Consider the following 16,099-nt stretch of genomic DNA (forward strand, 5'->3'; position numbering starts at 1 on the left):
TATAATATTTATACATTGGGTTTGTACAATGTATTTTCTCATATTTTTCTTTAATCAATCTTTCGGTTAGTAAATATATTCTAACATACCCTTTTGTTAGAAAATCGGTCAAAAAAGGTGCTAACAATAGGTAGCTTTTCAATTTTCTTTAGTGTATAAAAAATATTGGAAATATTATTAAATTTCGTCACACCACCACTTTTATATACTATATTTTTTTTGATAAAACGAACAATAATTCTGACAAATATTTCTAATTAAGCTAGTTTCAATATCAAGTTAATAAGCAGAAGATATCACGCGCATTTTAAACGAATAACACGTTGTTTTCACGAATTTCACTTTGAACGTAAACCAATAATACTACAAATCCCATAAACTATAACAATTGGTAGTACCGCGGTATCTTACTGGGCGGCTTTTGTTCGCGTTAGTTTAATATTACATACACGATTTAACGGTAACAGTCGATCTGATGGTCATCGCTCGCCCTTACGAGAACCCGGAACGGTGTCGGGGCAACCGACGACACGAAACAACAAACGCACCGTGTTTGCGCGTGCGATTCCGAATTGTTTTCATTGCATAAGGAACGAAATAAGGAAGCTGCGGACGTGGACCGCACAACACTAAATACATTTTGTTTTCACTGCAGTTCCCGAGTGCCGGGTCTTTGTGTTCTTGTGATCCTATCACTATTTCTGCATTTCCATCTCTCACAGTCCTAACACCCGAGGTATTTTTTCGCTCGATTCGCGGTCATTTTGTTCGCGGGCACAACGCGTGCGAATCGGTTTGGATTTTACTGCCACAATAAACGCGTGGTAACATTATGTCATAGGGACTACGGTAGAATGCGTTCGATTCGGACGTGACTGAACGTTTGCACGCACGAAGACAGAGTATCGGGAAGAACTACAAGCGTTTCGGCGTTGATTCGTTGCACGTAGGCCGACATAAATGTCTGTACGAGGAAACGTCAGAACGATTTTCCCGACAATCATCGAAAATCGTGTACTGCACGTGAAACGCGGGAACACAAGCACCTCGCACGCGGTGACGTGATCTGAGCCGAATGTCAAAGCGTCTGCAAATATTACCCGTGGATCGATAAACGTTCTAAAAACCTACCGGTCGTAACGCTGTATCTATGCGAAATGCGAACAAACTTAGAGGTAATACGGGTACACTTTATTGTTAAAAACTGTTGGCTTTAAGTTTTCATCTTCAAGCCGGAACATCTTGCGCGTTATGTTATTCGACCGAGCTCTAATGAAACAATCGAGGAAAAAAAAAATGAAAAAACCGCGGGATCTTGAAACCGCCGAAACCGTTTGGTTAACGAAAAACCACGTGGGAGTCCGTGGGAACGGCGGAGCACCGCGTAGCACGGTCGGACGAACGAACGCGTGCGCGTCACGTGCACTCCGGCACTTGGATACGCATCGCGCGGTTTCGAGCGGTTCGGCCGACGCACACCGTTCGCGCGGCCTATTGGTTTCAGTTTTCGAAAAAACGACCGGAACCCCGCGGCAGGCGGTGGGGCGGACACGGCAAGGGCAGATGATCCGAGGCGAGATCGATACGTATTGATCGTTGCGCAAGGGCGCCCGAAAGTAGGATCAGGAGGGACAACTCCCCTCCCTAGCTTTCCAGCTATTTAAAATAATTATATCCAAATTAAATATCCCAAAATCCCAAAAATCGTAATTGGTACCAAGGTGAATTAATATTTGCAGCTGGTTACGTTCGACAATGTGTGAGAATCGTTTATCCGGATTACGTATGTTAAGTTTACGCAGGAAGAACTTCATTTAGCTGAAAAAGTCGTTGAGATGAATTTGGGAAAAATAAAATAAAATTGCAATTTGTGTTCGATTAGTCAATAAAAGTGTTTGATTATTAATGAAAATTAATGCTGTCCCCTCCCCCTTGAATTTTCTTCTGCGGGCGCCCTTGCCGTTGCGTACGATACGCGCGCGCCCGCGCGGCAGTGGAGCAGAGCGGACGGACGACCTTGACTGCCGGGCGCGCGTTACGGACGTGTTCACGCAACCGGTCGTTCGCCGAGTTGACGACTCGCGGGCCCTCCGCGGCGCGATGTGCTTGTAACACCCGGTACGGAACCCGATTGTGGGACGTACACGACCGTCACCGCTTTTACCGCCGGTCGTCACGCAGTCACGTAATACAGTTACGGGCCCCGCAAATTGTTGTACTGCGAATATCACTCTATCCATGAACATAAAATGTTTATAGTCCCAAAATCGTAACCCGCGGTGGTTTACTTAGGAAACGAGTAGCTACCGACGGTACCGATTCAACGCGTAGCTTTGTACGGCGCTCATTCACTTGCAAAATTGTTTACCACCAACGGCGGTCCGAAATATAGTATATTTTCCAGTTACGTGACAACATGAACAAACGTAGATTTCTGTAAACAATTAATATATATTTATGAATATGGGGCCCCGCAAAATTCGTGTCGGTTAACGCCGAGCTTATCGGTACGTGCGTAGCCGGCGGAAACAAAAGGAGAACCCGTAGCGGTCGCGTCCGAATCGCGGAGACGAGAGCACGTTGGCTTCTTTACCCGCCGCCCATGGTTTTCCTCTCGCGCACCCGTTCCGCGTGCCCACAAAACGCAATAAATTGTACGTATGGCAAGATCGTATGTTATACAGTACGGTACACGTGTTGATACCTATACGCGTACGTCTATGTTCACTACTACTCGGGTGCGAACACGCGGGGGCTAGGGGTGTTCAACCGGAATATTAGAAAAAAATATGACCCGACCCACAAATCTAATAGTTATTTCAAAGTTTCCCACGATACGTGCAAATAATATATAATACACGAGAAACAATATTTATCAACATCAACGCCTTAAATTTTTCAACCCCCTCCCCCACCCACCAAAAAAAAAAAAAAAAAATGTTTTTTCCGCCTTCGCCTAGGTATTACTAATATACGACCCACACTTCACGCGTAGGCGTTATTATTGTTATTGTTGCGGGATTACGCTGTCCCGCTGCTGCCCTGAATCGAAATTCTCGGCCAAACAGTCTTCGTCGTCGTCGTCGTCGTCGTGTCGTGAACATGCGTACGACAATATTTGTTGCGAGCGCGCAGCGTAATGTACAAAATTATATCAAACACGAGCGCGCGTGCGTTCACTGTCATGTGTAACGATATTAATATTAAACGGTTCACCCGTTCGTGCAAATCGTTCTCGTACTCGGTCGTGTCACACGGTCTTATAAAAACATCAAATTCATTCGCGGCGAGAAGAAACGTATCCTTCGTCTTCGCACGCGTTTTCGCGAGACACACGGAATGATTTACCGCAACTGCGGAGAACGCAGAATTAAAAAAAAATATAAATAAAAAGTGTACAACAACACGATATCATTGTGGTTTGTGTTTTCGAGACACGTTGAATACGATTAATTTATACTACATTACGCAATATTACATTATATTATCGTGTGTGATTATTACTTTTATAATGGTTTCGTAATGTTGAATTGCCCGTACGAAAAGGTGAAGAGAACCGAAAAACCCGTCGAAAAACAACGTACGCTGTAACGCGCGCACGTTTCCATCACGGCAAATCCGTCGATCGATCATCGTAATTAACGATAATACACCTCGGCGACCGGTATACCGTAACAGACCGTAACAATAGGCGGCTGAACCAAGTGGATGGCTATCGGCGAGACGTGTAACATAACAACGCGCTGCGCTGCTATTGCACGAAAACACGATGCCCGTGTACCATCCTGGGCGTCGATAAAATACGAATTTATGAATAAAATATTTCAAGGATAATGTGTAAGGATCGCATGCGAGTAGGCGGGGGTACGTACTGATAAAAAACACGACGCGCGCGCGCTCCGCAGCGAGACGTCCGTCCGCTCCCCACACCGCAGTCGCGTCTTCGGGAACGTTATCCGTTTCCGGCCGAAACGACGCAAACATCGAAACGCTTCTCCTCGAACCTTCTCCTGCAACGACCACCGCTGCTACTACTACTACAACACGCCACCGGTGCGCGGGTCAAAACGGGACGAACGGTCGACCGTGTAATAACATGAATAATGTTGAACGACGCGTTTTTTTAGCCGTATAAAATACGGCCGGCCCGTGTTGGGGGGGGGAACGTTGAGACGTAAATAAAACGCATAAAAAAACAATAACCACCGTCGGGGACTAACGTACTCCATGCATTATTCATCAAATCTTGTACGTTTTTTACATCATTAGTTCCGAACTGTTCAACGTTTACGAGCACACGGAGCGTGGTTTACTACCGTGCGAGCACTTGTACGTTGGATATTATTGTGCACCCGTCAGCGGCGAGTCGATTATAAACGTCATCGGTTCACGTTTCGAAACGTGTGTCCGAATGGTCGATTTTCGAAAACGAATCTCAACAGTTTAGAAACGCGATTAAAAAGAAATAAAACAACTTCATCGGTACGCGCGTACATGCGTTTATTTGCACAACTGTAATTATACATCCGACGCTATCCAACCGAACGGCTGAAGGCTGAATTCGAAATATCCGTTTAGTAGTCATTTCATCGGTTCACGGAAAAACCCTTAAACGCATTTGTGTGGGCACGGCGAATCAACTTTTTTATCGAAAAATGAAAACGAAACGTTATTATCGTTACAAAGAAATGCGTCGTCTAACGCGTGTTCCTAATGTTACATTAAAAAAATTGTAAAAGGTTATCACTAGAGTTAGAATGTTGATGAATTTTTCAATTTTTTTCATCCGATTCAATATAATGCTATCCAAGCTAAAAAAAATTTCATGCTTCCTCGATGCAGAATATTCTAATTTTATTTTGTTTTGTTTTTTTTTTTTGCAATTTTAGACATTATTAGCTATAAATGCATTTTTTTTGTTTTTTTAACGTTATTTTTCAAAATTTTTTAGTCATTTTTTCATCTCTTAGGTCAATTTTTATAGTTTTTGTACAAAGTGGCGTATTTTTCTCAATTATTAGATTTTAAAGCAAGTGTTAAACCCAACTTTGGAAACAAATTTAATAACCAATAATTTTTTATAATGCTTAAAATATAAATGTATACTATTGTTTGTTAATATTATAATTTATAATTCATAATTAAAATTACGATTACACCAATCATCACACCCATATCTCTAATAAAAATTATTATTTATAAATATATTTTTTTCACTTAATTAATTTTTTAGATAATTTTTAAGGTAATTTTTTTAAAGTTTTTAGAGTATTTTCGCACTTTTTTTTTGGGCACTTTTGCATTTTTTTTTAGGGCATTTTTGTGTGTTTTTTAGGTCATCAAAATCCTAATTCTAGTTATCACTCTTGTTCGTAAAAATAAATTGTTTAAATCACAATATTCGACGGAACTCTATGTGTCCCAGTAAGAACTAAATTTAAATGTTATTGCTCCCAAACACCAGACGGTGAATGATAAGTAGGTGTACATGCTCCGGAATTAAATAAATTCCAATCGCGGGTACACAACCGATGTACATTTTTAACATATTGTTGTATCCGAGCTGTTTTTCCTTTTTTAAACCAATACGGTTAAACGCTATCCATTTCAACGGTTGTATTTATTATTGTGCGCAAAACGAATGAACGCGGATCGCATAAAGTATATATTACAGCGTGAATATTTATCGACGAACCATACGATTTTTTTAGTCAACGTAATGTATGATTAACGTCTACGGTCAGTTTTAAATCGACAACGGATTAATCGAAAATGATTTGGAATTAACACACATAAACTAATTCGTCTATGATGTGAATAAAAGTGAGTTTACTACGAACCGATTTTACGTGGCAACAGGCATTTGCTATTTCTATTGTAAGAAAAAAAACCCTTATATTTGTGATATCATCCGATCATACTTATAGTTTAATCGTAAAACTAATGGATTGATTTAACAAACTCGATTATCATGCATTTCATCATGCAACCGTTTATCGCAATAACCCGTACGACAAGCATCAATAAATAATTAGCTCCTGTGTATAATAGATAAGCGATGACGAATGACAATCACACTGCCACAAGTTTGTAAATACAAATACGAATACGTATTGAACGTCTTCGGACGAATTGAACTACATGCATACACGTATACACTTGTTATTTCGAGTGTTTTAGATACACGTCAAAATAATACGGTGACCCCTTTGAATATTTTAACGCGATTTTACGTAATGGAAGCGTGTGTTTTTGCCATTACAATTCCGATTGATTATAAAAATAAAAATAAAAATGTCTTCGAAAAATCGTATAAAAATAAAAAAAATATTTATTCGAAGCAAATGTCGAGTGTATACTTGGATTTCTAAGACATTTCCCGTGTAGTATCCCTATAATTTGATTAAATTAGTCGAGTTTTCAAGTGTTATTGTTTCATTAGGTTGTGTCGGGCTCTGCAATGAATCGATTATCAAGGGGTTCTCAACGCATCTATATTGCATATTACGCATACGTCGTCTGTCATCGAGGTCGTTTATTCAATTGAATAAATCTACTGTTAACAGTCGATATTTGTAATCCATATTAAAATTATTAACAATAATATACACTATTGACGGTCTATAACCCGAACGATCACAATCAGACGAATTACAAAACAGAATACGAGCACAGATTTATTATATAATATTATAAATATCCTGAAAAATCTTCAATAAATACACACTACACGAGGAAAACCTGTCGAAGACTGCGTACCTAAAATTAAAATAAAAAAAATATGAAATAATGTATAAAGCATGTGAAGGATAATGTGGTTGATCTGTTGAGCTCGTACAAATTTAATTCGTCCTTAGCAACCGGATAGTACGTTTTAAGCACAACCGATTTGTTAAGAATCGATTGTAGACATTATCGAACACCAGTAATACAATTCTCCGTGTACTTGCTAAGGTAATGTTTTTCAACATCAAAGTATATTAGTTTACCCGTGTAACCTTACAGTATGTAGGAGCATTACGATTGAAAGTCCAATAATCAATTTCGTAGTTGTACACTTCGAATAGAAGGAACGCTATGAATTTATGTACAGTAGCTATAGCGGTCCAGCAGTAGTCGAATCTCACGAATGAATGCCGGACGCTGTCATTTTTAATGTAGATTTTCTTGTTCAAAAGTTTATCTAATTTACGCTAATTTCTCGTAATAGTAATTTCACCTAACCGTGTAGGTGTTTCTTCTTCAAAAAATAACTAACATTAGGTACAACTATGAAACTAATTGTTGGATACTTTAAAATGTTCATAAAAAATTGTCCCATAAAATGGATATTTTGTAATTTCATAGAATTTATTTTTATTAAAAATAAAATAGTTATTTTTCGAAGCAGGTTGTTGAATGAATTTTTGGATTGAATGAGAATTTGATACAGTGAAAACTGTCTAAAACGGAATCGCATGGGACCAACAAAAAATTCCGCTTTAAGCAGTTTTCCGCTTTATTCAATAAAACGGAAAAAATCCGGATTATTCAATTATCCTTTTATACTCAAATCGATCAGTTGGTATTTTTCATAGACACTTATATTTTAGAATTTTAATATTTAAACGATGAACGGGAGATAAAATAAAAGTGTACGTACGACTATTGGTGTATGACTTTCACAGTTACAAAGAAAAAAGTTCGTATCGTTTATGCGATAATATGAATTGTATGTACATATATTGTACGAATATGTATAAAACAATTTTATCTTCTTTATCTATCACTATTTAACGATATACATACAACGATGTGCATATCTATATTTTAGGTTTATAGTACACACGCGCGTGTCATTTTTCCGGTTTATGCAAGGTTTTTACTTAAATGGGACTTACAAAATCGTTCCGTTTCCGCGTTAAGAAGGTTCCGTTTTATTGCGGTTCATTGTCTATATAAAACTATAGAAATGTGCCGGAATCATGGAAAAATTCCGTATTAGATAGTTTTCCGTTGTATTCAGGGTCCGCTTTAGACGTGAAAACTTTCACTGAGCTAAGTTTTGATCCATTGTTTTAAAATTAAAAAAAAAAAATCAAAATACTGGAAAATAAATTAATATTTATCGATACATTTCAACTGAAACATACACCAATCTATCTTGTAGTAAATGCGTCAAATTAAATTATTTTTCGTTCATTATGACTTTTGTCGAAAACAAGTGCTATATGCTAATTACGGTCATTGCAGAGTTAATATTAAATAAAAAGGTTAATTGGTTATTTAATGCTCAATTTTTTTTCCATTTTTTCAACGATCACTATTTTTTTCATGCAATCAAATATTGAATTGAATTTTTTTTTTTTTTTGGAAAAAAACGTAGATAAACCTTGGATTTTTTCAAAATGTAAGTAAATTATTATCCATGCGTAGTACGTTTATACGTTTTAATACAAAAAAAATGTATTTTAAATCATAAAGAAAAAGGTTAACTTAGTCTTATACAAACCAATTTACTGTTATACTTGCGAACCGAGGGAAAATATCATAATTTAGTTTACCGTGAAATTAAGACGCACGTGTTCCTTAATTAAACTCGAGATTATCTCATTTTTCCGGATAGTTGTATTTTTTTTTACCATCATCTTTATTCCTTAATTATGTAAACATTCAAATACTTGACCTATTACATTTTATATTGAACCCTTATATTTCAAAATTCTTCACCGCTATTTTACGATTAATAAAGGCGCGCAGACCATCTGTTGACATTTAAACGTATTGATTTATAATTATTCTAAATTCTACCAAATGAATCCGAAAAAACGAACGAGTACGACAGTTGTGTATTACAACGCACACGCGAAACGTACCGACATAGCGTGCGTGTGTCGCGGATCATCCGTCTACGCACGTCTCTAGGTACCTTGTTGTGCCTGTTGTGGCAAAACACGCGCGCATTTGTGTAAAACGGTACTGTCTCACAGTAACCCAACAATATGGACCCGGAGATAAAAAGATATTATCGTGAAGAAACTGGAAGCCAAAATATTGTGTGTAGTTCGTATTCAGTGTGTGCGGGGACGAAAACGTTCTGCGCAGCATTATGTTTTTATGTTTTCGAATGCCAACGCAGCGGGACGGCGAGACTAGTCCTCTTCCAGAGTGGTTAAGTGTGTGAACACAAGGGAGAGACGGATCGAGCGAGCGAACGTGCGCGGTGTAAACAGTGCGTCCTAAAAGATATGCTCCACGCGACCTTGGACGTGATCCATCGGACCGTGTCGGGACTGCCGACAAGGAAGGAAGGGAAACGGACAAAAGGACGTCTCGGTGGTGGGCGGACGATGTTATTATCCAACACGTCCTAATAATACGTGTTCTGGTCCGTGTGCTCGACGACGAGAGCTCCTTCGCTCTAACCGTATACGAAACGCGGTCACGAGAGAGACGACGACACCGTCGGCACCGAAACCGCCGTCGCGTTCGTAAAGAGGATGTGACCGGCTTTCCGTTGTCCTCGTTCCGTCCGAAACGATTATCGTAGCACCACAACATATCTTGGTACATGTTTTGTGTCCACGAGCATTGTGTGCGCGCGCGCGTTCGGCCTGCAGGGTTTAACGATTTTTTCTTTGTCTTTGAACGCCTCACGAGTTTTTCCTCCGCTCGATCAATCCGCTACGTTCTACCAACAGCACGTCGTTGTTTGTTTGGTAATTATAAGAAACGAGCTTTTAACGTAACGATAACCTTCACAATGGCACTCGATGCTCTGAATAATCTTCCAACTAGCCGTCGATTAACCGTAAAACCATTAAATTGCTGCACTAACGCGTTTATTGCGACTCGTCTACACAGATGTGGCGCGCGCAGAAATACGCCTGGGAATAGTTTCATTCGGTCAAAAGTTTTAGGTATCGACGATTCACTGCGAAAACTACGTGGACGTTTCACGACTTCTCTAGAGAACGGTAACGTCAAAAAAAAAGTATTGTAAACGTACAAATGTGAACTAGGACAAAATGGGTGCGTTACGATTGCGTATGATACGATTCCGTATGGACCTTTTTAAATATTACGATTGCGTACATTCTACCTATCAATACTTAGTGCAATGTTGCCGTTGTTCAAAATCGTGAAAATCTGAAATATAACTTATTTTAGGAAATGATTGCTTATATTTTATACAATTTTTATAAACAATATATACAATATAAACAATATAATTTATACATTTTTATATAACAATTATATACAACCAAATCATATATTTCCAACTAATATATTGGCTGAAGAACCTCCAAAAAATAAAAGATATCATAGTTTTATAAATTATAAGAAAAATTTGAAAATATTCTTGTACAGTATAACTTTAAAGTTTATGTTCTGATACATAAAAATAAAGTGTCATAAAATATTTAGATCATTATTAATTCCGTAATTTTTACGTATTTTAATGTCAAAACAACAAATGGTCCAGAGAGTTTCCACAGAACTTTTAACACAAACAAAAAAATATATCCAAAGCTATTCCATCTAAAGATATGCAAAAAATTAACCATGTAATAAAACTTTGAAATTTAAAATAGATGGTAATGTATTCAATTTTTTATCAGGGACTGTTTGTCGATACCAAGGTTTTAATTTATAACTTATAATGTGTATTTTTGTTGTACTTTTTATACCTAAATATCTTATATTGTTTTTAATTGACTATAATATTATAATAACGATTTTTTTAAAATTATATTATAATTATTTTTAATTTAATTTAATTTAATAGTACATGTTGGCAACGTTACACTCATTTTCGTACGCAATCGTAAAAACGTACACAATCGTTTTATTAAAAGGGACAATCGTACGCAATCGTATATCACTGGACAAAATTGCATAAGAAAGAAAATACTTGTGTCCTTTTTTTTCTTTTTTTTACTCCGGTGCACGTCCGTTGTAAAATATGTAAATCGCATCGATACGTTCAACGACGCGTTTGAAAAATATAACTATTATACTGTTATCGTCCGTACACGTCACCACGTCATCACAGTTGTACGTTCAAAACAAAGAGTTTATTTTCACAAGAGCATCTAAACATAATAATATGTATAAATGTAATAATTTAATGCACGCGCGCGCACAACAATAACGTCAGATCTCCGTAACAACGGGTGTAAAAACGGAACATGTTATTGTTTTTTACTGCTGCGGCGGTCCGGAAATGCACACGCTTACGCGATACGTGCGCGTAGGTGAGGTTTAAACGAGACTCGAGTGCGTCTCTCGGGTTAAAATTTCAAAGTGACTTAGCCCAAGAGTGGGACCTGATAGGTTAATTATTACAGGTGTAAGCCCTCGACCGGCTTATGAGTACGTACGGATGTGTGTACGTGTGTGCGTAACGAACTCGCCGAACAACCGAAACGAACGCGTGTAACGTAATTGCGCGACATCGACTCCGGAGACGTCAGAAGTGGAAAGGAGAAGGATGAAATTGCGATACACATGTGTATGACGTTCAGTTCTAATAACGCTGGATCGGGGGCGACTGTTGAAAATGTCACGAGATCTTCTCGGAGCGTTCTAGATAGTATTTTCGGAACATTCGCTTTTGATTAATCGGGTTAAAATGTTAAACCCGTATGGCTCAACATTTCATTAAACGTACAGTTGTAGACCGCCTCAATAGGCCGTCGATTTCACCCCCCCCCCTCCAGTATTACAATAACATGATGCACGCAATAATCCACAATAGCGACGATACTATTTATCGATTCGAGAGAACGCAAACGTCCGAAACGGAAAAATTGAATAAAAAAAGTATCTTCATCGTTCATACATTACTCGTCATTACGAAATCCTTTCACTTTGATAACAACTAAATCGAAATAAAAAAAACCGACCAGCGCACACCAAAAATGTACGGGATAGTATATAATTATCGTTTAGAACATCAGAATAGTAGTGTAATTATACACAGTTTCGATAACTTATTAAAAAATTAACAGCTACACTTAAATGTAAAATGAGATTTGTTCTTCGACTATCCGACCTAAAGAAAAATATTAATAATAACTTAATCGACGAATCATCTTTTGTTCGATTCCGAAGATTAGTGTTAATTATTTTTGTATATATTTCCATACTTCTGTTCACAAATGTTCGAGTGAGCGAAAACTTTATGGGACTTTATCCATTTGCATAATTCTTATTGACACAACCAAATAAAAGTGTTTTAATGATATGGTCTTATTCATTGCTTTAATTCGATTTTCTTAAATTTCGATTGTAATTAAAAAAATGATGCAAATTTACTGTGTATCATGGTAGTATGATACAAAAATAATTTGTGTGTTATATTAGTAAAAAAAATTACTATACTTACCACAAATTGTAAAATTCAATTAACAGATGATAATCTGTTTCCATTAAAGTAAACACTGTTTAATATTCATACTTTTATATTTGAGTATATTTTCTATCGAATACGAGTAGGTATTCATGAACAAAATTCGTTTAGTAAAATAAGCTTTGGCCTGGATGAACAAATACGGTTTTTAATAAAATAGTCAACTAATGTTGGCACAAAATAAATTCACAATTGTAATCGTTAAAGGGTTTTTTTTTTTTGTAAAATGGTATTATTAAAAACGCATTAGATTAACATATGTAAAAAGAACCCAATCTATTTTATGTAAATATTTATAAATATTGAGTTTCGCAAACTTTATAAATTGAAAAACTAATTAATTAAAATATATTTTTCAAGTTTCTTCTAAATAGTTAAACAAAATACGTTTGTGCCATTATTTTGCTAGTTAAATATTTATAGAAATTCGAATTAATCTACTACATGATAATATGTTATTAAGATTTTGAAGTATAATTAAAATAGCAAATTTTTTCTGATTGTAATTTAAGAATCAAAGAGAGATTTGAAATATATGTATATATATAAATCAGTAAGTTTAAAACGAATTATTAAAGTATAGTCTAAAAAAAAAATCATAATTTTTAACTACCATGGTCCACTTTTTACTTAGTAAACGTAACTTTTTATTTTTTTATTATTATTATTCTACCCGACAATTTTTCTAAACGTGTCATCGAATTTTGTTAACTAATCGTCCACAATGAAAATAAAATGATAATATTTTAAAACCACGTAAACGTTAAAATTTCTACTCGGAATAAATACTCATACATGGATATATAAAACGAGATCTAGTGACGTACCTGTGGAGGGCCAACAGGGGCATTTGCCCCCCCCCTCCGAGAAGTTTTTTGATGCCATAATGTAAATGAATTGTACAGCTTAAATAATGTAAATTATAAATATTTTTAATTTTCACTGATTATAATCGTGTTGGATATCAAAAGTTTTTAATATTACTTATCAATGTAATATAAAATATCAATATTTGACCAACTTGGGATTAGGAGTGATGGTCACATATAGTCATTATTTTATAATGTGGTTATCATTGATATTAAGTGATCAACATGAGTTTTAAGAATTTAGTAATAATTTATAATAAAGTTTCAGATTATATTATAACCATAAAAAATTGTGCAATTAATTTATGCCCCCCTCCAAAAAAAAATGTTTCATAGGTACGCCATTGACGAGATCCGACATAACATAAATTGTAGTCCGGGTGATTGAAATATGACGCGTGTTATCAGGTACGCAACATTATCGTGTACACATATATTCATCATGTAGGTAAATCGGTAGAAATTCGTTTGAAACCATACTTATACTATGTTTATTTTTATTAACGAAACTACACCAATAAATTACGGTTAAACGTTTATGAACACAAAGCGTATTATACAATGCGAGAACAGGGTTTTATACAACGATAATGCCGTTAAACGTGTAATAAAATATGGCAATGTTCATTCCGTTTCCAGGCAAAAGATTCAAAAAGAAGGACCTTGTGCTCGTTAATCTCCGAATAAAGCTCTGTGAAGGAATATGATAATCTGAGAACGAAGGAAAAAAAAATGTTATCTGGGGTAAACACTGCTCAAGTTTTGAGAGACACGATTTATTCGAATTGTATGTTAATGTAATAAGAGCCAAGAAGATTAAATTAAAAAGTTACATTTACTTTGTGTCGTCTGTTCCGTCGGTGCTTACACTTTTCGCTTTGCTGAAGTTAATCTGAACTCGCGACGCCTATAAATAATAATATCGAGACGGCCGAGACAATAAGCAATAGCAAGACGTCCGCAAAGCGGAAGATTAATAATTCGTGCGCGCATTGTCCCTGTGTCCGGTAACGTTCAATCTCGGTCAGCCGTACGGGCAAGTAAAAACACAAGCGGTGCATGTATTAGATTTTTGATTACAATACAGCCGTGCGCTCGTGACCGTCTGTAATAACATGATTGATCGTGGACGTTTTGCTGTTACAGTCGCCTACGTAACAGTTTTACCATTTCCGAATGCGCAAAGTTTGCGGATTATTATCGGGATTTTCCAATCGTATCCGGGCAGCCATCGGAGGATTCGAAGGGATTCGAATGCACACCAGTGTTTCGCGTCAGCTGAATTATTTCCATTTAGATTACCACGCATACCCATGTAAATGACGTATATCGTTAAGCTCTTTTGATACACAATGTCGTCTGAAGTGTACATTTTACTGAATTAATTAATTTGTTATTGAAATACGTAGGTAAAGGTGAAACTGCGTTCCGAGCCAACTAGGCCATGGTCTACAGTGTGTAATACGTTTCGATGCCCGAACGAGAAATCCGTGCAAAAAAATTACACGCAATTTATATTTATTTACCATCGTTGGTGTTTAGATATGGATTGAGGCGTAAATCTTCGTACAGTGCGACAACAGTTTACGTTATGATGACGATTATTGAACGACCGACGAACGTTTGCCGATGGTTATATGTTGATAAAAACTTGGATGAATTAAATTAATAATATATACATTTGTTTGCGAAATGACGAGACTACATACTAACGGTATAGTAGTTGGTTCTTGCTGTGGTCCTCGGATATGGTTGGGTCGACGGTTGAAAGATTGAACACCGACCTGCGGTGTTAGGTCGTAGTAGTGGATGGCTGGTGGCTTTCATCGACGTTAAAGCGCAAGTTAGCCATAACAGGACATACAACGTCGGAGACGAACGAAAGACTGATGGTGGGTATAATTTCATGGATAGGATTTGGTGGTAACCCGTCTTACCGAATAAGTGTTAAGCGAACCAAATCCGGTGTCTTAGTTTGTTCTATATCGGACTACAAAGCCGCAAAATTGCCGATCATCGATAGCACGACGATATTAACATAAGCAATATATCTAAATAATCGAATTGTCTTTATTGATTTTTTAAACTGGTACACTATTAAGAAGTGACAATCTCTGAACTATACCACTATTACTACACCGCTGTTCTTGAAATAAAAGTTGATCTGTATTATTAAAATTATAAGTATTATTAAAATGTGTTTAAATTCATCTACGAAAAGGTCTATACAATAACACTATTATTTTGTGAAAAACACGTATTTAATTAAAAAAATAATTTTTATATGTTACATGAATAAAAAATATAAATCCGTATAGTCCTCCAGATTTAAACAATAATGAATTCTAATATCCAAAATTTTACGAAAGATGAACTTTTTCGATCGCTTTGAATGTTTCTACCCTGCAAACGATCGTTCTCTCCAAAATCAAACGGTAATATGACCGTTCATCTAATACGTGAACTTGTACGCGAAGACGGCGTATATTATTTTTCCAATAACGGATTTTTCGTATTGCTTTCGAATAGTTCTAGATATGTCTCCGACATAAATGTAGAGACTGCTTGTGAACACATTCTACCAAAAATTGGGACGAAACTTCTTAACCTTGATACTGCGCGTTTTTTAAACCATATGCGGTGCACACAAGTTAGTTCGTGAACACATACAGTGATAGTGTACGTTGTAACGTTTAAACATAGCTAATTCAATAAGCCGAGCGGAACAAGCGCAATTTTCTTCGGATTAGTAGCCGTATTTGACCGACCTCGGTGAGACGTATTCGGTACATTCGAACCGCCTCGGCACAAGCGTGCGAGACAGATCCATAAGAAA

Source organism: Sipha flava, unplaced genomic scaffold, assembly GCF_003268045.1.
Source record: "Sipha flava isolate LNK unplaced genomic scaffold, YSA_version1 111_pilon_pilon, whole genome shotgun sequence".
In the NCBI taxonomy this organism is placed as follows: domain Eukaryota; kingdom Metazoa; phylum Arthropoda; class Insecta; order Hemiptera; family Aphididae; genus Sipha; species Sipha flava.